This window comes from Triticum aestivum, chromosome 4A (assembly GCF_018294505.1).
Source record: "Triticum aestivum cultivar Chinese Spring chromosome 4A, IWGSC CS RefSeq v2.1, whole genome shotgun sequence".
Classification (NCBI taxonomy): Eukaryota; Viridiplantae; Streptophyta; class Magnoliopsida; order Poales; family Poaceae; genus Triticum; species Triticum aestivum.
This window is the reverse complement of record NC_057803.1, coordinates 750,802,333-750,826,638: the sequence shown is the minus strand read 5'-3', so window position 1 is coordinate 750,826,638 and position 24,306 is coordinate 750,802,333. Positions and strand designations below refer to the sequence as shown.

Below are 24,306 nucleotides of genomic sequence, written 5' to 3'. Positions count from 1 at the left end.
AATCAGTTGCACGAAACTTTGGGTACCAGACTAGAGTTCAGTACAGCCTTTCATCCGCAGACAGATGGAGAGGCCGAGAGAGTCAATAAGATTTTGGAGGATATGTTGAGAGCTTGTGTGCTAGATTATGGATCTAGTTGGGACGACAATTTTCCATATGCGGAGTTCTCTTACAACAACAGTTATCAATCCAGTTTGAAGATGGCCCCTTTCGAAGCTCTGTATGGAAGGAGGTGCAGGACACCGTTGTTGTGGGATGAAGTTGGAGACCGCCAGTTGTTTGGACCAGATTTGATTAAGGAGTCTGAACAGAAGGTGAAGTTGATTCGCGATAGGCTCAAGGTAGCCCAGTCCAGGCAAAAGAGCTATGCAGATTCTAAGCGCAAGGAGACAGTTTACGAAGTCAGATATAGAGTTTATCTTCGTGTATCTCCACTTCGAGGAGTTAAGCGCTTTGGAGTTAAGGAAAAGTTAGCACCATGCTTTGTGGGACCATATAAAGTTTTGGAACGCATGGTAGAAGTTGCTTACAAATTGGAATTGCCCGAAGGATTGTCAGGAGTTCACGATGTGTTCCACGTTTCCCAGTTGAAGAAGTGCCACGCAGAGATGGCTGATATACCTCTAAGAGATACTGTGCCGCTGGAAGCAATTCAGTTAGATAGTGATTTGACCTATGAGGAGAAACCAGTCAAGATTCTCGAATATGCCAGCCGAGTCACCCGCAGCAAGGTTATCAAGTTTTGCAAAGTTCAGTGGAGCCACCACACCGTGGATGAAGCCACCTGGGAGCGAGAGGAAGATCTGCTGAAGGACCACCCTCACCTATTTTCTAGCCAACCCGAATCTTGAGGGCGAGATTCATCTTAAGGGGGGTAGGTTTGTAACATCCCAAATTTTCAATTTGGAATGTTATACACTAGATCATCATTGCATACCATATTTTCTTGTTTTTGGCCTGATCCAGAAATTCTACGTAACTCAAGGACCCACGGAGAGAGTTGGGGATTTCGTTATTTTCATATTTGAGTCTTCTCAAAATTTGAAAATAGGATCATTTGATTTTAATTATTTTATCTTCAATTATTTCTATTATAAAAGTATGAGAGAGGGTATGAAATGACTTCCCCAAAATAAAGAAATATTAAGGATTTAATAATAAAATCAAATAAGATTTTATTTTGGATTTTATTGCTATTTTATTTGAATTTAGGAAAAATTCGCGTTTCTTCAAAATTGCATTTAGGCCCCAAATAATTGTTCATCTTGTCCGGCTTGATTTTAGAAGTCTGGGAAATTTTATTTTGGGATTTTTGGAGTCCGTTTAGTATTTCTTTTATTTATTTTTTTGCGCGTAATATTTCAAAAAAAAAGTTACCGCCTTACCGGGCCGTGTCCGACCTGGACACTGCGCCCGGGCGGCCTTTAAAGGCCAACAACCCACCCCAGGCCAAAACCCTAGCCGCCGCCCCGCCGCCCGTCGCCGCCACCACCCGCCGCCGCCGACCGCCCCGCCCCGCCGGAGCCCGACGCCGGACCTCGCCGGAGGTAGCCACCCCGCCGCCGGCGGTTTTCTAAGAAAAACCGCCCGGTTTTTTTAAGCCGCGGTTTATTTATTTTAATAGATCGGTTTAGTTTTTTTTCCGGTTTAGTTATTTAGCAGACGTTCGTCCGTACGTTCGTTTTAACGAACGGTTTTTGTCGTTTAGCCACAGACAGCGAACCTTCGTTTGTTAGCCTGTTCGTCCGTTTTTCTTTTTCTCGGATTTTCCGCGATTATTTTCGATCGCGATTTCTGATCCGATTTTCGTTTTAGTATAACTTTTCGCTCGTTTATCGGAATCAGGTGATTCAAGCGCCTAGAGTTTCGTATCGAAACCCTCTTTCCGTTTAACCAACTCAAACAAGTTTTTGCTTCTGTAAAATTTTATTTAGAGTTCTTAAGTTGAACTTTCTAGTTAGATCCGTTATTTGAGTTTGACCCTTGCATTTGATGAGTGCTTATTGTATGCCTGTTTGTTTGCGACAGAGTACCCGGAGTGCGCCGCTTGCTACTTCGAATCTCTCGGTTTCACGGATCATTAGCAAGGCAAGTAACACTTTGATCATACCTCTTTACTACCCAGTTTTATTGAATTAGATCAATCCTCAAACAATTGCATGATTATGATCTGATTAATATGTGGGTTTTGGGAAGTAGATGAGATAGTACCTATTACCTGTTTTATTATCAAACCCTTGGGAGTTACTTCTACATTTGCTTATGCCATGCTACGCTAGTAGACGTGGATTGGGTGAGTGTATCCATGACAGATGTGAGATTTTTATTTAATGGTTCAACTTAAGGTGGCAACTTTAACACACATCTGGGTGGATTGAGGCACCTGGGTATTCCAGCCATTGCCTGTTGTTTTTTTATGGACCGCCACCCAGGCTCAAAGGGATCATGAGATTATTCATGCTAGAAACTTCCGTGTGCAGTCACAAGTTACTATGGGTTCTAGCATAGTTGATTAAGTAGTGCGAACTCTTACAGTGGTAGACTAGCAGATGTAAGGGAAAGTAGGTGTAACTGTCTACCCGATCGTAAGGTGCTAGCGCTTCTGAAAGACTATGTCTCGGTCGTCCGTTTCTCAAACACCATGTATTGCGAGAATCCCAACGGAGGAGATCGAGTCTGGTTGGGAAAAGTGAGCAAACCTCTGCAGAGTGTATAAACTAATCATGGTTAGCCGTGTCCCCGGTTATGGACATCTTGAGTATCTAGTACTTTGATTATCATGTGAATCTCATCATGTCACTTTAATTAATTTTGTTGGGTTTTAATGATGATGCTTAATTGGGATTGAGAGGGTGTCTACACTCTCAATGTTTAACAACCACCATGATAGTTAAATAATATTTATTCCTTTGCAGTAGGGAAAAATTGGCTTTACACAAAACTGTAACCATAGAGCTTTCCACCAGCCATATATGCATGTAGTATAGCCTATTTCTGTTCATTACTCTCTATGTCTTACATTGCGAGCATATTCCATGTGCTGACCCGTTTTCGGGCTGCAACATTCATGTTGCAGATTTTACAGACGACGAGTAAGGTGCCTTAGGTCGTGGTTCTATACTCAGTGATGACGTTGGAGTTGATGGACTCGCTTATCTTCCAAGCCTTCCGTTGTTATCGTTATTAGATGGCCTTAAGCCATATTTATTGTAATAAGTTCTCGTTTGAGACATTCGGTGTAATAAGTGTGTTATTGCTACTCTATTATAAATCCTTCAAGTACTATGTGTGCCAGCATTACTGATCCAGGGATGACTCTAAAGCACAGAGATCAGACTCTTTGAGGTCTGGTCGCTACAGTCTTAGTTGGATTAAGATTTAAACTATTCTGACTTCTCATCACGAGATTCTCTCCATGGGCTTCTTAACATCTTGGGATTCTGAACGTCTAGAGCTTATTAACCCTAGGCGACTCTGCCTGCCGGGTTATAACTATCTGCCGACTTACCACTTTCTGTCGGCTTACCACTATCTGCCGGCTTACCACTGTCTGCCGGCTTACCACTATCTGCCGGCTTATCACTATTTGTCGGGTTATAACTGTCTGCCGCCTTACAACTGTCTGTCGGCTTACCACTGTCTGCCGGCTCACCAATGGGCCTCCGGCTAGGCAGGGTCATCAGTGAGTCGTCAGTCCTCGGGCGGTTTACTAGTGAAATACCAAGTCCCAGCCGGGTCATACCGCGGGGTATATCCCCGACACAACCAAACAACATGTAGTTTTTCTACCCAGTGCAATACAGACAACCAAACACTGGGTAAATATTGCTTCCTTGATGTAGACAACCTAGATGCAGGAAACCAAACTATGTGCAAATGATGGTTTTTGGCATGTTTTACCTCAGGCACGTTCAACTGAGACCCACATATAGACGATGCTGACTTGGCAGGCTTTCCAGACACACGACGCTCCACCAAGGGCTATTGCATCTTCCTCAGTGCCTCATTGATGTCTTGGTCCTCAAAATGGCAGCGCACCATGTCGTGTTTGAGTGCGGAAGCAGAAATATCATGTTGTGGCCAACGTCGTTGCCGATTGCTACTTAATCCACCAACTTCTCCACGAGCTGCACGCCGACATCGACTAAGCAACAATGGTCTTCTGTGACAACATCTCGGCTGTCTACCTCCCCCAAAACCCCGTGCATGCACAAAACACAAAAAACTGGGCATCGACTTCGTTCGAGAGAAGGTCAATCTTGGTTTGTGCACCATGCACATCCCGACCAATCAGCAACTTGCAAACATCACGACTCAGGGTTACATACTAGATTGTTTGAGGATTTTCGTTCCAGTCTTTGCCTAGCTCCTAGGAATTAGTTGGTGAATTAGTTAGTTGGTTCAGCCATGCATGGACTTTTTTTGAAAGCAAATAATACTTTATTTCTCATATGATATTCATGTTATTTACAAGTAAATGAACAAAGTCATGGATCACATCATCCCAAGGACCCGAAGATCTAGCAATAAAAGAATGCTTAGCTAGCTCATCTGCTAGCTGATTAGCTTCTCGAAAACAGTGTTTATGTAATATTTTAGCAAAGTCTATTGCCAACTGCTTGCATTCAGAGACCAATGCAACGTCGGGTGGTAGATAAGAGTCCATTTGCTGGATATCTCCGCCGCAAACGAGCAATCAAATTCAATCTCCACATTGTTGCACCCCAAATTTGCCAACAAGTATATTCCATTTCCAATTGCCATAAGCTCTGCTGAATCAACATCTCGGATATGCGGAAGAAACCAAGTCGCTGCTACTAGCAAATCACCGCGTTCATCGCGCATGGACTTCTCTATATAGACCTTTATGCGTTCGGCCTCTTCCCGTGTCTCCGTTTCTATAGTTTGGTATGTATTGAAACCATACGAAAATATTATGGTATATATGGAAACCGAACCATATTTTAATTTCATGCCGTATTATTTACCAAAGTATTGATATTGTATGTACCAAAAACCCTATTTACCAGACCGAATAAAACGAATATTCAGAGTTACCTGAGAGCGACGTGAGCGACCAGACCAGACTCAATTTCTGTATGATCAATCTGGGAACTTTTTTGGAGGTCTGAGTGCGCAGATGCCAATCGCCATATACATTGCAGACAGAGGGTGGGTGCAATCATGCATGCCATTTCGATATGGCTTGCTCTTCATCTTTGGTATATTTTCTCTCTTTTCCTTTTCTTTATAAAAAGGTACGAGTATGGTAAGACCAGGAGTCTTCACTTGAACCTCTGCTAGACGTAAAGATAACTAAAGCATCTATCGTCTAAGGTATCTAGCTGGACAGAAATTTTGTCACCTTGAAGACTGTTATGAAAGACAGAAATCCTGGCACATGTATCGTCTAAGGGATCGACCTTTTGTTCTCTCCAAGAAACCTGGAGCTACTATCGTCTAAGGTCGTAGCTTTATAACTTTGATTTCAGCAAGCAATCTTTAAAACAAAATACTAAAGCAAGGTAAATGGTCTTTGTCTCATCTAGAAGAAAAATTACAAACGATATTTCGAGTGCGGAGAATTGCAGGCTGCTGATCGAGAGTTATGCTATGGAAGCTACAACCGATGAAGACAAGAGCCTTTGTTTTTTTTTGTTTCAATTCTTTTTCTGGGTGTTTTTCTTGGTCCCAGGGCTTGAAGGATGGAGGGAGAAAAACTAGAAGGCGTCAGGGAATCATGCCAAAGAAGCTGCAACACGGAAGAACTAAAGAATAAATCTTTGCTTGGTTTATTTGCTTTGGTACATAGCGAGAAGGTTGGCAAGTGGAAAGCAATAGAAGAATCCTTTTGCTTTGGGTTTTGCTTGGTCCCAGGGTTGAAGGATGGAGAGAGAAAAGCTAGAGGGCGTCAGGGATCATGCCAGACAAGCTGCAACATGGAATACAAATGAATAAATCTTTGCTTGGTTTTTCTTCGGTTCCCAACAAAGATTTAAATAGACGGCTATAGATTCGCTATAGCGCTTTGAGCAGGGTGTCGCTAAATGGTACTCCCTCCGTTCCATAATGTAGTGCCTATAGATTTTTTGAGAAGTTAAACTTTACAAACTTTGACCAAGTTTGTAGAGAAAAATATTTATATCTACAATAGCAAAAATATATAATGTGTAACTACATCTTATGATGAATCTAGTGATATATGTTTCGCACTCTAGATGTAAATATTTTTCTCCACAAACTTGATTAAAGTTTGTGAGGTTTGACTTTTCAGAAAAACTATAGGCACTACATTATGGAACGGAGGGAGTACTCGCTGCTATTCCGATGAAGTTATGAAATAGCCGTTTATAGCTGTTTTGGAGGACCACCGCTATTTAGAATATATAGCCCGCTATTTGACATAGCCCACAGTTTGGAGCAACGGTTACCAGCGAGAAGGTTGGAAACAAGGAGCAGCAACCATAGAACGATCACTTAGTTGATTTTTGGTTTGTTCGAGGTGAGAAACTTTGCGAGGGAAAAGCAATAAAAGACATGTGGAGTTGTCCCAAGGAGCACCTGGATGGGAAGATCAAAAGAAAAATAAAAACCTTCCTTCGTTCTATGAGTACCGGGAACTTGGTGGGATAAAATAGGATTAGTGTTGAATGACGAAATAATAGCAACAGAGGGAGTCGACGGTTTGTGTCGATGTTCAGGCAGATTTCACAAGAATCTTCACTCCAAATAAAATGGTATAGCAGCTAGATAAGACTTACTTATTTATTATCTAGATGTGGAGAGCTAGACACACCCAATATAAAAAGACTTGGTTGTGATCCTCAAGCCCGCAAGAAGGTTCCTGTCCTACGATGTACCTTTTGCTTTAATAGAACGTGGCCGCAATCTTGTGCAGATTCGTCGATAGATTGGCATCCAAAGCAGATGTGTCAAGTCTTGTAAATATCTGCTCTTAAACCTGCGGTGCAAGATTAAGGCCATGCATCTCTGCTATATATATATTTCTTCTCAGCGACCACCATCCTACTCCATCTATACCATTCCCTACTCCTCCATACTGTCGTACGTGTAGCTCACGTAATGGGTATAGTGAACATAGAGCAAACTCCCAGCCTTCCCAGCAAGCCGAATGAGGGGTTCCAGCTGCATCATCCCGAGCTGCTCATTGCTGCGGCGCATGGCGACTCCTATGAAATAAAGCGCCTTCTTCTTCTTCAAAGGGAAGAAGAAGATGCAGCGCGGCAAGTTGTCCTCGACGTCGTCGAGGATACCATCACCGACGACGTCGACAAGCCAGCTGCAACGCCCCCCTCAGAAGCGGTCACCGGTGCAGGGGACTCCATCCTGCATGTAGTAGCGTCTGGTGGAGATGGAGATGAATTCTTGGAGTGTGCAATGGTGATCGTTGGCAAGGCCAATCACCTCCTCAGCGCCCCTAATGGGGAGGGCGACACCCCCCTGCACTGTGCCGCCCGGCTCAAGAATGCTAGGATGGTCTCTCATCTCTTGGCTCTGGCAAGGGCCAGGGACGGCACCGGTGATGATGAGAGTGTGAAGGCGATCCTAAGAATGCAAAATGGGGAGGGAGAGACGGTGCTGCACAAAGCCGTCCGCGTGGAAGACAAGGACATGATCGGCGAGCTAGTGTCGGCGGACTCACAGCTAGCTCGTGTTCCGCTGACCGACCGCGCCTCACCACTGTACTTGGCCCTCTTGCTGGGTCACATGGACATTGCAAAGCTGCTCTTCGAGAAAGACGACAAGCTGTCTTACTCTGGACCGGACTGCCAAAACGCCTAACACGCAGCCATACAGTGGAAATGGGGCGAGGGTGAGTACTCTATATATGTACATATATATAACCTTCTCTCCCATGTTTCTTTAGGTGTTTACGTCTGAAGTTTCTGATGTTGTCATAGCACTTAATTTGCCTCACTTCACACATGTCACAAGATGTAGTCTTTCTTCATTTTAGTGTGACTTGTTGAAAACCCGTGCATTGGCACAAGATAGCAAATGCTCCCGGGAACCAAAATGCCTCCCCCGAAATTTGTAAGAACTTTCTCCCTACTAGCTGTTCTCTCCTTTTTGTCCATGTTTTTTTGTTTGTTTTTGTTTTCACATATGAGTTGACTCCTGATTGACCCACACAATCCTTGAAGTATCTTAACATGTGCTTTAAGGCTATGGTCGTCGAGGAATTTAATTTGTATGCATTAATTAGTGTTTTCCAAGATGATTATCTCAAATCACTTGATAAACACAGCTAGCATTACTTGTCTTGCTTGTACAACATACTCTCTATTACTCGGCGGCCTCAGTTTTTGTTCTTCAAAAGTAGAACTTATGAGGTATCACCTTTTTTAATTTAGATGACGAAAACCCTTGTTGCTCGTAGGATATATTCAAATAGTTAATCATTTGATCAAATTATTAAATAGGAATACGGCAATTCCTTTATTGATTAATATTCTACCAGTTTTCCATGTATATTTTAGAAATTACCATCTTGATATACTAGGTCAAGATAAACATGCATATATATAGTGATGCTATTCATCACCCAGGTGCAGAATAAGTTATTCTTCACCTGAGGTAATTTTACGATCATTTCATAATTAAATTACATTTGAAATTCAAATAATTACATTCCTATTGATTCACTACGTAAATTTTGGTATAAGAAAAAAAATATTGGTCATAAGACAAGAAAATTTGAAGTTCATGTATATTTTACACTATGTTTTTACGTTTGTAATTTCACATAACATAAAATATTTTTTATGGCGATTGTATATTTTCTTACTATCTCTTTTTACGTCAGAAATAAGACAAAACTTACGAAACGTAAAACTATAGTGCATTGGTGGTAAAATAGAGGGGGTGAAGAACAACTATTCCTCACCCAGGGTGACGAATAAACAATCCCTATTGATGCTATTCATCACCCAAGGTGTAGAATAAGTTATTCTTCACCCGAGGTAATTTTACGATCACTCTATAATTAAATTACATTTGAAATTCAAATAATTACATTCCTATTGATTCACTGCGTAAATTTTGGTATAAGAAAAAAAATATTGGTCATTAGACAAGAAAAGTGGAGTTCATGTATATTTTACACTATGTTTTTACGTTTGTAATTTCACATAACATAAAATATTTTTAACGGCGATTGCATATTTTCTTACTATCTCTTTTTACGTCAGAAATAAGACAAAACTTACGAAACGTAAAACTACAGTGCATTGGTGGTAAAATAGAGAGGGTGAAGAATAACTATTCCTCACCCAGGGTGACGAATAGACAATCCCCATATTTTACACTATGTTTTTACGTTTGTAATTTCACATAACATAAAATATTTTTTACGGTGATTGTATATTTTCTTGCTATCTCTTTTTACGTCAGAAATAAGACAAAACTTACGAAATGTAAAACTACAGTGCATTGGTGGTAAAATAGAGGGGGTGAAGAATAACTATTCCTCAACCAGGGTGACGAATAGACAATCCCTAACCAGGGGACAAATTTTATCTACCACCAGTGGTAGTTACCACCACTTGAGTTTTGTATGTTGTATGTAGTATCTATCAAATCGGAGAGTATGTACGCGTAGTATGTTGTATGTTTAGGTAGTATATATACTATTTTTTTGTTAGTATGTATCGTATTTTGAGTATGCTCTTTTTTACGTACAAATATGTACGTATTTCACAAATATAATAAAAACAAATTTGCAATTTTTTTCAGATAACTCACTTTGGAGTATCTTATATATAGTATATGAACATACTTAAAATGATAAAGTAGAATATATACTACCACATGGTAGTATATGAGACATGTGGGGTAACTACCCCCAGGTGGTAGTATATGAGATATATGATGTAGAGATGGTACAATGAGGAGAAACCAGAAAAATTGTCACTTGACATCACAAAGAAATTAAGTTGTGTGTAGCGTCGCCACTGGTTTGAAGTAATAATGATAGCTAACCATTGCATGCATGCGTGCAGAGGCAATAAAAAAGCTATTGAAAAGGAACAAAGATCTTACCAAACAAGCAGACCGACCCACCGGACGGACGCCACTTCACTACGCAGCATTATTTGGGGAGACAAGGGTGACCGAGTTGCTACTGGAGGCCGACCCATCTCCAGCGTATCTGCCAGACAAGAATGGGTCGTTTCCCATACATCTGGCTGCGTCAAGCGGCCAACCTGGTACTGTTCTGGCCTTGCTACAAAAGAATAGGTGCGGCCCTTACTGCGCCCAGCTACGCGATAGCCAGGGCAGGACTTTCCTCCATGTTGCCGTCCAGGATGAAAGGTGCGATGTGGTCAAGTGCGCTTGCCAAGAGCTGCGCAAGACGATGTTTGCATCCTCAGTCATGAACATGCAGGACCAACAAGGAAACACTGCGCTGCACCTCGCTGTTGAGGTCGGGGATGTATATATAGTCCATGCTCTGCTGTCAACACCAGAGGTTAAGCTAAATCTAACCAACAAGAAGGGAGAAACCCCATGGGAGCTTGCATCCAGGTACAGACAAAAAGAGACAAACCGCAGCTATCGGGTAAGCTATCTATACTATTTATACTCCTATCAGTTTTTCAGTTACACACACACACACACACTCTCTCTCTCTCTCTCTCTTCCGCGGACTTAGCTAGCTAATACTCCCTCTGTACCACAATACTTACTTCCCCAGCTACAAGTATTGTGGTACAGGTAGAACTAGTCATGTATTTTCTTTTCTTTCATTGCAGAACACACGGTCTAGGATAAACGGGATGTTGGTCACTGCCGCCCGTTGGACTGATTCCCCACGGATGAATATCTTACCGAGAACAATCCACAACAACGAAAAGGACACATCACAGAGCATCCTCGACCGCACGCAGATCATTGGTATCGCCTCCGTGCTCATCACGACGGTTACGTTCGCTGCAGCCTTTGCAGTGCCAGGTGGCTACCGAGCAGACGGCACGCCGTTGCTGGCTGGGAAGTACGCCTTCGACGCGTTCGTCATGGCCAACACACTGGCATTCATCTTCTCCAGTGGATCCATCGTCCTTCTCATGGTCGCAGGGTTGGGCGCAAGACTACAGGAACGCATAGTCTACTTGGTCCTCTCCGAAATTTTCCTGGCTTGTTCCGCTAGGTGCCTTGGGGCCGCCTTTGCGTTTGGGATGTACGCGGTGCTGGCTCCGGTGGAGCGCACTAAAGCCCTCCTTTGTTGCTGTTTTACGGCTTTCGCACTCCTGGCGTTGGAAGCCGTTTGGGGCCTCAATGCGGTGACCATTTTTTACCTCGACAAAAGGGTCCTGGTGAGGAGGTTTCGTACTAAGAGGGCAGGGTGGAACTTTGCAGTGCCGGTCCTAGTGCTTCTCATGGTTGAACTCTCCCCATACATTATCATCGCCCTCTCTGGTCTCAAATAGAAGACGGCATTGACTGACCTGGAATATATGGTTTTGTGTGCCCCGCCGCGCAGACACAATATATATCATCATCATCGCTACCAAATTGTATGTATGTGACACTAATATATGCATGTAGAGGCAGAGCCTCGTATTCCCAGAGGTTGTATTCTCTTCTCCCTGTAACAAACGATCAATGGTCCTAGTCCAAAATTGTACTCTATGTAGTTTGGTTTTGTTTTCTAGCAGTGATACCGGTTTGCTTTTCTGTTTTTACATGTTGCCAAAATAAAACCTGTCAAGATCAAACATGCATACCGTTTCCGGCACCCCTCTTGCTATCCCGAATCCATTGATCCTTCATCATATAGTTATTTAAATGCATCTCCTTTTTGCATCCCAACTTGCAAGCCTACATAGATCATGCCAGCGGCCATGAGCCATCGTCTAGAGTTCATGCCGACGCCATGTCAGCGGCCAGAATACATGCCAGCCTCCGAAAAAACATCACAGAGTTCATGCTGCCGCACTTGCTAGCGGCCGGCACACATGCCAGCACACAGAAAAAGGATGGAGTTCAACCACGCCATCTCAGCCATGGTCATGCCGGCAAACTTGCTGGCCAAGAAAAAGATGGCGCTCTCCGCCATAGATCCTCGTCATCGAACTTGACCATGTCGGCCTGCATCTTCTCGAACCAAGGCCTCTTATAAGTGGCATTCTTTCAATACGGTTTTATCACCTCGATATATAAATTGAATGAAATGATCTTTATCAAAAAAAACCTACAATAAATGGACACATTGAAAATCCCAATAATTATTCAGCAAACCATATACTAGATCGATTATGAAATAGGAGATACATTGCACAATACCACTAAAAATCTAACATACACATGGTCACCTATAATAATAAATATATCCATATCTAGAATTTTCTATGGTTTCACTATTCTGCATTATTATTGTCACTAATCACAACATTATTCTAAGAGGATGGGATATATAGAGTTCAAGACCACTGGTTTAATTTATAGTTTATACTTCTTCATGCGTTCACGGAATATTACTTGGTCATAAATGGGCTTATTGTCTTTTGATAAAAGCTCCTTTACCGGCCCATATGGCCTATCAAGATCATCAATGCTTAGAAAGCATGCAACTGATATGTGCCTCTACAGTTGGTCTGAGCAAAACTCAATGCTCCACGCTCTTGAACTTCCCATTTGTAATAATCTGCACAATTGTGACATGAACAAATAAGAAATCATAGAGATCAACGATGGTATATGGTATTATGGTGAGTGACAACATATATTTTAGTTAAGTATAGTTTTATTTATTAAACATGATATTTTATGTCAAACAAAATATTACAAACTTATCAAAAATACAATTATATTTATGATAGTTGAATTGTTCTTAAGTTTGGAAATTGTGTCAAAACCATCCTTATATCTTAAATAACAAATAAAGATCATTTAAAAAAAATTGACATCAACTATTAGAACACTAATATGTATGTGATTGGTCCATATCATCCGGTAATGTCTTTTCTTTATTAAATTTTCCATATTCACATTTAATTTAGAGCTTATGCACCATTTTAATATAGTTTTAAATTAAAGACTAGAACTTCAGGCAATGAATGATCGGAAAATATATTGTATTCATTCTTATATATATTTTTGAAACTTATCACTGCAGGGTAAAACCACTATCCAGTTTTATATATTATAGCTCTACTATCTGAAAGAGCAACATCCAGGTTTGACAAAAAAAACTGGTGCCCATAAAATATATAATTTATATATTAACTTAAATACACCTGTAAGAATATAGCTGTGCACTAACAATAAAAATATATTATAGTTTAATAAAAAAATAAAAATATATTTTCCATATGAGTGAATATATAAATATATTATTACTCTATAGCAATTTGGTTAGGTGAAAGTGTGACAGTACCTGCATCATGTCAGCAATATTGGCCAGCAACGCACCCTTGACCGGAGGACCATCAATCCAAACACCTTGATGCAAAACTTGAAGGCCGCCGACACTATCATGGAGGAGCAAGATCAGGAACCCGAGGTCAGTATGCTTGGTCCCACCCATGGTCAAATGTGGCTCGGGACATATTGGGAAATAGTGGCACGGTATTGACCTTGCATTGAAGAACAAAAGAATGGAGTGGGCTCGGGCAACGTGGGAAAACAAAGGTTAGACAAGGATCTGAAGAAGAGGAAGCAACAACGGAAGAGTAAGTAGTAGCAGAAGAGAAAAAGAAGCAACAGTAGCAGAAGCAGAAGAGAAGAAGCTACAACAATGGTAGAAGAAGAAGAAACAACAACAACAACAACAACAACAACAACAACAACAACAACAACAACAACAACAACAACAACAGAGCAATAAGAGGACGATAATGGACTTCCACCTAGTTCGGCATCGATTAACTTTCCCCTATTGAGCCAGTTGACTGTTAATTTTGTACTGCTATTTGTTAGTAGCTAGGATGAATTGTCATTAGTTTTCTATCTAGGACTGAAATGTTGTTTAAATCATGTGTGGTAAGTTCACCACTTGTGAGAAGTGTTGATCGCACCTTATGTCACTCGCAACCAAACAACATGTAGTTTTTCTACCCAGTGCAATGCAGACAACCAAACACTGGTAAATATTGCTTCCTTGATGTAGACAACCTAGATGCAGGAAACCACACTATGTGCAGATGATGGTTTTTAGCATGTTTTACCTCAGGCAGGTTCAACTGAGACCCACATGTAGACGATGCTGACTTGGCAGGCTTTCAGGACACATGGTGCTCCACCAAGGGCTATTGCATATTCCTCAGTGCCTCATTGATGTCTTGGTCCTCAAAATGGCAGCCCACCATGTTGTGTTTGAGTGCAGAAGCAGAAATATCATGTTGTGGCCAACGCCGTTGCCGATTTCTACTTAATCCACCAACTTCTCCTCGAGCTGCACGCCGGCATCGACTAAGCAAAAATGGTCTTTTGTGACAACTTCTCGGCTGTCTACCTCCCCCAAAACCACGTGCCTGACCGCCGCACAAAACACAACAAACTGGGCATCAACTTCGTTCGAGAGAAGGTCACTCTTGGTTTGTGCACCATGCACATCCCGACCAGTCAGCAACTTGCAAACATCACGACTCAGGGTTTACATACTAGATTGTTTGAGGACTTTTGTTCCAGTCTTAACCTAGCTCCTAGGAATTAGTTGGCCAATTAGTTAGTTGGTTCAGCCATGCATGGACTTTTTTTGACAGCAAATAATACTTTATTTCTCATATGATATTCATGTTATTTACAAGTAAATGAGAAACAAAATCATGGATCACATCATCCCAAGGACCCGAAGATCTAGCAATAAAAGATACTAGTAGAAAAGGGGGCAATGGTCCAGGCCGGTCCAGCCCATTAGTCCCGGTTCAATCCAGAACCGGGACCAATGGGGGCATTGGACCCGGTTCGTGAGCCCCGGGGGCCGGCCGGGCCATGTGGGCCATTGGTCCCGGTTCGTCTGGACCTTTTGGTCCCGGTTGGTGGGACGAACCGGGACCAATGGGCCTCGCTCCTGGCCCACCACCATTGGTCCCGGTTGGTGGCATGAACTGGGACCAAAGGCAAACCTTTAGTCCCGGTTCATGCGACCAACCGAGACCAATGGTGGTGCCTATATATACCCCCTCGCGCAAGAGCAGAGCACACTGCTCTGTTTTTTCTGGCCGAGGGGGAGAGGGTTTGGTGGTGCTCTAGCTCACCTCCTATGCACACAAGGTGTTCGATGGAATGCCCGAGCCACACTACTTAAGGTTTCTCCTCTCCAAGCTCGACTGCCAAGCTCCACTTTCCTCAATATTTGTCTAGGTTTAGCGGTCCGTCACGCCCCGTCCCCGTCTTCACCGTCGTCGATCACCCGTGCCGATCTCATTGTCGGCACCACCGTGGTGAGCCTCTTGTTCTTATCTTCTTTCTGAAAGGAAAAATATTCTTACTTGTATGTTTAGATAGATACTTGTATTATTTTCTTACTTTTATTATTGCATCTTATATAGTGCGATGGTTTTGGTATCCGCCCCCGTCGGCCCTCGTCATGTCTATGATTCGGATGTGGTATATATTATCTTTTCATAACTATTGGTTCATTTATTGTTTATGACAATTATGCCGACCAACGTGACATAGATTTTATTTATCTAGGAGGTTGTTGAACCGGAAATTCCAACCGACCCTATTGTCGAGAGGTTAAATTTAGTTGAAGAAGAAAACAATTTCTTGAAGGAAAAAATTAGAAAAATTGAGGAGGAGAAGATGATATTGGAGTTTCATGTTGCGGATGTCGTCGATGATCACAAGATCAAGATGGATGCAATGCGCTTGAAGATTAGAAAGATTAGAAAATATGCCATTCATACCGAGGCTTGGTATCATTATGCCGTTGGATCAGTTGTTACATTGGTTGCGATTATGATCGCATTTGTTTTCGCATTGAAATGTTTTACATAGTTTCAGTGTATGGTTTAATTAATTTAGATGCTCTGCAGAGCTTTATGTTGTTAGATGAGAACTATGTATGTACTTTGGTTTTAATGTGATGATGAACTTCTATTAATTTGGTCACTTCACTATATAATGCACGCAGATGAACCGGCAATGGATGTACGGTTCAAGACACACCTCCGAGTACATTAAGGGCGTGCATGATTTTTTCGAAGTGGCTGAGGCAAACAAGAAGAATGGTTTTATGTGTTGTCCATGCCCTGTATGTGGGAATACGAAGTCTTACTCTGACCGGAAAATCCTCCACACCCACCTGCTTTACAAGGGTTTCATGCCACACTATAATGTTTGAACGAGGCACGGAGAAATAGGGGTTATGATGGAAGAGGGCGAAGAAGAAGAGTACGATGACAACTATGTGCCCCCTGAATACGGTGATGCTCCTGAAGATCAAGAGGAACCAGACGATGTGCACGATGATGCTGCAACGGGCGAAGCTGTTGAAGATCAAGAGGAACCAGACGATGTTCCCGATGATGATGATCTCCGCCGGGTCATTGTTGATGCAAGGACGCAATGCGAAAGTTAAAAGGAGAAGCTGAAGTTCGATCGCATGCTAGAGGACCACAAAAAAGGGTTGTACCCCAATTGCGAAGATGGCAACACAAAGCTCGGTACCGTACTGGAATTGCTGCAGTGGAAGGCAGAGAATGCTGTGCCAGACAAAGGATTTGAGAAGCTACTTAAAATATTGAAGAAGAAGCTTCCAAAGGATAACGAATTGCCCAACAGTACATACGCAGCAAAGAAGGTCGTATGCCCTCTAGGATTGGAGGTGCAGAAGATACATGCATGCCCTAATGACTGCATACTATACCGCGGTGCGTACAAGGATCTGAACGCATGCCCGGTATGCGGTGCATTACGGTATAAGATCAGACGAGATGACCTTGGTGATGTTGATGGCGAGCCCCCCAGGAAGAGGGTTCCTACGAAGGTGATGTGGTATGCTCCTATAATACCACGGTTGAAACGTCTGTTCAGAAACGGAGAGCATGCCAAGTTGATGCGATGGCACAGTGAGGGCCGTAAGAAAGACGCGAAGTTGAGAGCACCCGCTGACGGGTCGCAGTGGAGAAAAATCGAGAGAAAGTACTGGGATGAGTTTGCAAGTGAGCCAAGGAACGTATGGTTTGCTTTAAGCGCGGATGGCATTAATCCTTTCGGGGAGCAGAGCAGCAATCACAGCACCTGGCCCGTGACTCTATGTATGTATAACCTTCTTCCTTGGATGTGCATGAAGCGGAAGTTCATTATGATGCCAGTTCTCATCCAAGGCCCTAAGCAACCCGGCAATGACACTGATGTGTACCTAAGGCCATTAGTTGAAGAACTTTTACAGCTGTGGAATGGAAATGGTGTACGTACGTGGGATGAGCACAAACAGGAGGAATTTAACCTAAAGGCGTTACTGTTCGTGACCATCAACGATTGGCCCGCTCTCAGTAACCTTTCAGGACAGACAAACAAGGGATACCACGCAAGCACGCACTGTTTACTTGACACCGATAGTATATACCTGGCAAGCTGCAGGAAGAATGTGTACCTAGGCCATCGTCGATTTCTTCCGACCAACCGTCAATGTCGAAAGAAAGGCAAGCATTTCAAAGGCGAGGCAGATCACCGGAAGAAGCCCGCCATGCATACCGGTGATCACGTACTTGCTATGGTCAATGATTTGCACGTAATCTTTGGAAAGGGTCCCGGCGGACTAGCTGTTCCGAGTGACGCTGGGGGACACGCACCCATGTGGAAGAAGAAATCTATATTTTGGGACCTACCCTACTGGAAAGACCTAGAGGTCTGCTCTTCGATCGACGTGATGCACGTGACGAAGAACCTTTGCGTGAACCTGCTAGGCTTCTTGGGCGTGTATGGGAAGTCAAAAGATACTCCTGAGGCACGGGAGGACCTGCAACGCTTGCACGAAAAAGAGGGCATGCCTCCGAAGCAGTATGAAGGTCCTGCCAGCTACGCTCTTACGAAAGAAGAGAAAGAAATCTTCTTTGAATGCCTGCTCGGTATGAAGGTCCCGACTGGCTTCTCGTTGAATATAAAGGGAATAATAGATATGCCAGAATAAAATTTCCAGAACCTAAAGTCTCATGACTGCCACGTGATTATGACGCAACTGCTTCCGGTTGCATTGAGGGGGCTTCTACCGGAAAACGTCCGATTAGCCATTGTGAAGCTATGTGCATTCCTCAATGCAATATCTCAGAAGGTGATCGATCCAGAAATCATACCAAGGCTAAGGAGTGATGTGGTGCAATGTCTTGTCAGTTTAGAGCTGGTGTTCCCACCATCCTTCTTCAGTATCATGACGCATGTCCTAGTTCATCTAGTTGACGAGATTGTCATTCTGGGCCCCGTATTTCTACACAATATGTACCCCTTTGAGAGGTTCATGGGAGTCCTAAAGAAATATGTCCGTAACCGCGCTAGGCCAGAAGGAAGCATCTCCATGGGCCATCAAACAGAGGATGTCATCGGGTTTTGTGTTGACTTCATTCCTGGCCTTAAGAAGATAGGTCTCCCTAAATCGCGGTATGAGGGGAGACTGACTGGAAAAGCCACGCTTGGAAAGGACTCAATAATATGCAGGGACGGATATTCTTGGTCTCAAGCACACTACACAGTTCTACAGAACTCTACCTTGGTGACCCCGTATGTCGATGAACACAAGAACAGTCTGCGCTCTAAACACCCGGAGCAGTGCGACGACTGGATTACATGTGAACACATCAGGACTTTCGGCAGTTGGTTGGAAGCACGTATCAGAGGTGACAACACTGTTTGTGATGAGCTGTACTTGTTATCCAGGGGACCATCTTTGACTGTATTGATTTGGAAAGGATACGAGATAAATGGGAATACATTTTACACGATTGACCAAGATCAAAAGAGCACCAACCAAAACAGCGGTGTCCGCTTTGATGCAACAACCGAGAGGGGAAAGGACACATATTATGGTTACATAGTGGACATATGGGAACTTGACTACGGACATGATTTTAAGGTCCCTTTGTTTAAGTGCAAATGGGTCAATCTGTCAGGAGGCGGGGTACAGGTAGACCCACAGTACGGAATGACAACAGTGGATCTGAAAAATCTTGGGTACACTGACGAACCGTTCGTCCTAGCCAATGATGTGGCACAGGTTATCTATGTGAAGGACATGTCTACTAGACCGAGAAAGAGAAAAGATAAGGAAGCGAATACATCATACGATGAGCCAAAGCGCCACATAGTTCTTTCAGGAAAAAGGGACATCGTGGGAGTGGAGGACAAGACAGACATGTCTGAAGATTATGAAAAGTTTCATGAAATTCCTCCCTTTAAAGTCAAGGCTGACCCCAGCATCCTGATAAACGATGAAGATTATCCATGGTTACGGCGCAATAAGCAAATGACACAAGCGAAGAAAAAGTGAAGACTTTCTCCTGCAACTATTATGATGATACCATGCCAACTTTGTAACTGACGAGTATGATACCATTGTCCGTTTTGTACATGCACATGCTATGTGTGGGTCAATTTATGATACCATGCCAACTTTCAACTTTTTCAGAGTTCATTTGAAATGCTTTAATGTCTTATGGTTCGGCCCTCGCAATAATTAAAAATAGCAACAATATGTATTTTGTTGTAAGTAGAAACAAAATAAAATAAATAAAGCAAGAAAGAAAACAAAAAACAAAAAAAGTGGAAAGTTTATAATTTTCCTTAAAACTAAAAGCAAAAAGAATTAAAAAATAAAGCAAAAAAACAAAACAAAATAAATAATGCAGAAAACAAAACAAAAAAAACTGGAAAAAATAAAAATAGCAACAATAAGTAGAGAAAACAAAAAAACAAAAAAAATACCCCCTACTCGGCCCCCACGGCCTGAATACGACTTGAATCCCTACTTTGGGCCAGGATTCAGGCCTGCAGTAGGCCCAGAAGGCCCATCAGGCAAAGCAGTAGCAAGTAGGCCCATAAGCCTGCAGTAGAGAGGAGTTCGAGAGGGGTGCGGCAGTGGGGCTTATAAACCACTGCGCGCCCCTCTCAACTAGCGAGGTGGGACTAAACTTTGGCCCCGATGCGGGCAGCACAGGGGCCTTTGGTCCCGGTTGGTGGCTCCAACCGGGACTAAAGGGGGGGCATTGGTCCCGGTTGGTGCCACCAACCAGGACTAAAGGCCGCAGCTTCCCGCCCTTTGGGCTGCCGAAAAAGAGGTCTTTGGTCCCGGTTGGTGGCACCAACAGGGACTAAAGGGGGCATTAGTCCCGGTTGGAGCCACCAACCGGGACTAAAGGCTGTGCTATATAAGCAGCACTTAGCAGTTTCCGGCCAAATCGCCCACTTCTCCCCCGACGCCCCTGCTCCTCCTCGTCGCCGTCGCTGCCCGACGCCCCTGCTCCACCTTGCCGTCGCCGTCGTCGCCGCCGCCCCCTGTGAGCATAGCCTGCTCCCGCGCCCCTCCCGTCCCGCGCCCTTGCGCGGCCACCGCGCCGCCGCCCCTACGCGGTCGGCGCGCGTCGCCCCTGTCCTGCGCGGCCGCCGCGCCGCCGCCCCTGCCCTGCGCGGCCACCACGCGCCGCCCCTGTCCTACGCGGCCGATGCGCCGCCGCCCCTGCCCTGCGCGGCCGCCGCGCGCGCCGCCCGGCCGCCCCTGCCCTGCATTTTCCTCCATAGCATTTTTTGCATTTTTTTGTGTATATATGTTTGTATGTGTATATATGTGTACATGTTCATAGTATTTTTTTTCATAAGTGTATTTTTTTGTTCATTGCATTTTTTCATATGTATAATGTATATATGTATGTGGTAGCTATATATATATGATGAATGGATGTGGCTATATATGTATGTATGAATATAATGTTCATAGCATTTTTTTGTTTATATATGTTTTTTCATATATGTATTAATTTTATATTTAGGTTGTTAGTAGATATCGATCGATTTTAGGTTAGTGCATTTTAGGTTAGTGTAGAGGAGAAAGTAAAATAAGGAAAAGGAAGAAAAGAGGAAGAAGGAAGAAGGAAGAAGAAGAAGAAAAAGAATGAGAGGAAGGAAAATAAGAAGAGGAAGAAAGGAGAAAAAGAGGAGAGGAAGAAGAGGAGAAATAAATAAGAAGAGGAAAAAAGAAGAAAAAGAAGAGGAGAAGAAGAAAGGAATAGAGGAGAAGAAGAAAAAAAAATTCTATTTTTTCTTCTTCTCCTTTTTTTTCTTCTTTTACTTCTTCTTCTTCCTTCTTCCTTCTTCCTCTTTTCTTCCTTTTCCTTAATTATTTTCCTTTCTCGAGGGAGAAGAAGAAAAAGAAGAGGAGAAGAAGAAAGAAAGGAAAGGAGAAAGAAGAAACTTCAACACGAGGGGGTGGTACCGATACCCCCTCCCCGATAACATTATTTTCCCATGTATATGTATGTCGAGGACACCCAAACCCTAGAGAGAAAACGATGTTGCAGGTCTCCTACCCCCTCCCGCCGCGCCCCTACCTGACAAATTAACTCTCTCGAGGCCACCCAAATTTATCAAGTTAAAAGAGCGTTATCGTCGAGGCCACCCCAAACCCTTGAAGCTTTGTGTCGAGGCGACCCCAAAACCCTAGAGAAGCAGCATCGAGGACACTAACATGATTCCTTATTGTGATTAGCTAGCTAGATCTACGTTTGCCACTATGTACCATGTTTGAATAATAATTGACATGTTGTAAATATTTGCAGAAACTATGGAGCACTCCCGAGACGAAGAAACAGAAGCGATGTCGGGGGAGATAATCGCAAATGGAAGTGATGATGTTGCGTCATTTCTGATCGACACCATTGGTCAGCCGGATGAAGAAGACGGCTATGTTTATGATGGCTTCGACCCATTAATGCCAGTACAAGAGGAGGACTATGTTCATGATGGCTCCGGTGACATAATGGAGGTACAAGATGAAGGAGACCGTGCTGACTGCTCCGGTCACCGAACCGAGTCCGGCCAGGTATATATATATTAGTTAAGCCCGTGCTGACTAGTTAATTGATGCATCCATTGTTTTGGTATATGTACACATATTAATTACTGTCATCTTTCTTCCTTATAATTTCTAGCCCTCCGGATCGAGCACAACTTCGGTAAGGAGACGAGGCCCGAAGAAAAAGTTGAGCTCGGATGAAAAGTTTGAGATCATAGAAATCGCGCCCGACGGCGAACCGATTGAACCCATCCGGACAAGGAAGGCATTTTCTGCTCAGTGCGGGGTTCTTGTTAGGGACAGGATCCCGAGCAGCATCCAGCAATGGTATAAGCCTCCTAAGGATGAAGACCCTGAGGTGTCTTATGTCAATGATATGCAGAAAGAAGTTCTTTGGACTGAGCTGAAGGCAAATTTCACCCTACCGCCAGAGGAGGATCCGGAGAAGCCAGTTAAAGAGAAATTAATCAAGTCTTGTGCTCTTAAGAAGATGGCAGGCCTAATGAGGAGGTGGAGGAAAGAGCTGAACCAGTTTGTCAAGGAAAAAAGACACCAGAATTCATCGGCAAATATGAGAAGATCAAAGATCACTGGCCCGTATTTGTGGCCCACAAGACATCGGAAAAGAGTAAGAAGATGTCGGAGACAAACAAGAAAAATGCTGCGAAGAAGAAGCTTCACCATCGCACGGGGTCAGGTGGCTTCCTCAAAGCCCGGCGTAAGTGGTCCAAGGGAATGCGCTGCTCAGTGAAGCTATTGTGAAGCTATGTGCATTCCTCAATGCAATATCTCAGAAGGTGATCGATCCAGAAATCATACCAAGGCTAAGGAGTGATGTGGTGCAATGTCTTGTCAGTTTCAAGCTGGTGTTCCCACCATCCTTCTTCAATATCATGACGCACGTCCTAGTTCATCTAGTTGACGAGATTGTCATTCTGGGCCCCGTATTTCTACACAATATGTACCCCTTTGAGAGGTTCATGGGAGTCCTAAAGAAATATGTCCGTAACCGCGCTAGGCCAGAAGGAAGCATCTCCATGGGCCATCAAACAGAGGATGTCATCGGGTTTTGTGTTGACTTCATTCCTGGCCTTAAGAAGATAGGTCTCCCTAAATCGCGGTATGAGGGGAGACTGACTGGAAAAGGCACGCTTGGAAAGGACTCAATAATATGCAGGGACGGATATTCTTAAGGGGGGAGGTAAGGCCACGTGGAGGCCCATATGTCCCGGTTTGTGTTAGAACCGGGACTAAAGGGGGGAGGTATTAGTAACGACCCATTAGTCCCGGTTCATGAACCGGTACTAAAGGCCCTTACGAACCACTTAGGCCGGGCTTTGAGGTAGCCAGCTGACCACGTGCGATGGTGAAACTGCTTCTTCGCAGCATTTTGCTTGTTTGTCACCGACATCTTCTTACTCTTTTCCGATGTCTTGTGGGCCACAAATGCGGGCCAGTGATCTTTGATCTTCTCATATTTGCCGATGAATTCTGGTGTCTCTTCTTTGTCGACAAACTTGTTCAGCTCTTTCCTCCACCTCCTGAATAGGTTTGCCATCTTCTAAAGAGCACAAGACTTGATTAATTGCTCTTTAACTGGCTTCTCCGGATCTTCCTCTGGCGGTAGGGTGAAATTTGCCTTCAGCTGAGTCCAAAGATCATCTTTCTCCATATCATTGACATAAGACACCTCAGGGTCTTCCTCCTTAGGCTTATACCATTGCTGGATGCTGATCGGGATCTTGTCCCTAACAAGAACCCCGCACTGAGCAGAAAATGGGTTCTTTGTCTGGATGGGTTCAATCGGTTCGCCGTCGGGCGCGATTGCTGTGATCTCAAACCTTTCATCCGAGCTCAACTGTTTCTTCGGGCCTCGTCTCCTTACCGAAGTTGTGCTCGATCCGGAGGGACCATCGAGGGTGAAACGCACCGAGCAGGGGAAGATGGCCAGCAGCCAGATCTGACACCGCCAGCCACCAGGGCAGCCACTTGAGGTCCCAGCCCACCGAAGATCCGCCGGCCACCCGACCAGATCGCCGACACCGTGCCCACCCCACTGCTCGCCGCAGGCGACAAGGGGCCTCACCGGGGGCCGCCTCCCAGATCCAAGACCCTCCGATGTGAACCAGAGCAGCGCATGCCCCGCAGCCGTAGTCCCCGGCTGCGCCATGGGCCTTGCCCGGCGGCAGCCTCGTGCGGCTGCGAGGGGGAGAGTGCGGCAGCGAGGGGGAGAGGGGAGGGAGAGGGGCTACTTCGACGAGGGGGGAGTTGCCCCCGAGACGCCCACTAGGGGCGGCGCGGGGGAGGGGAGGGGAGGGGAGGGGAGGGGAGGGGC

General features: G+C 44.1%; 1 pseudogene; it reads left to right on the top strand.

Moving 5' to 3' along the window:
- The first annotated feature begins 9,973 nt into the window (after positions 1–9,973).
- Positions 9,974–24,306, top strand: part of LOC123084603 (disease resistance protein RGA5-like) — a 28,123-nt pseudogene continuing 13,790 nt past the window's right edge.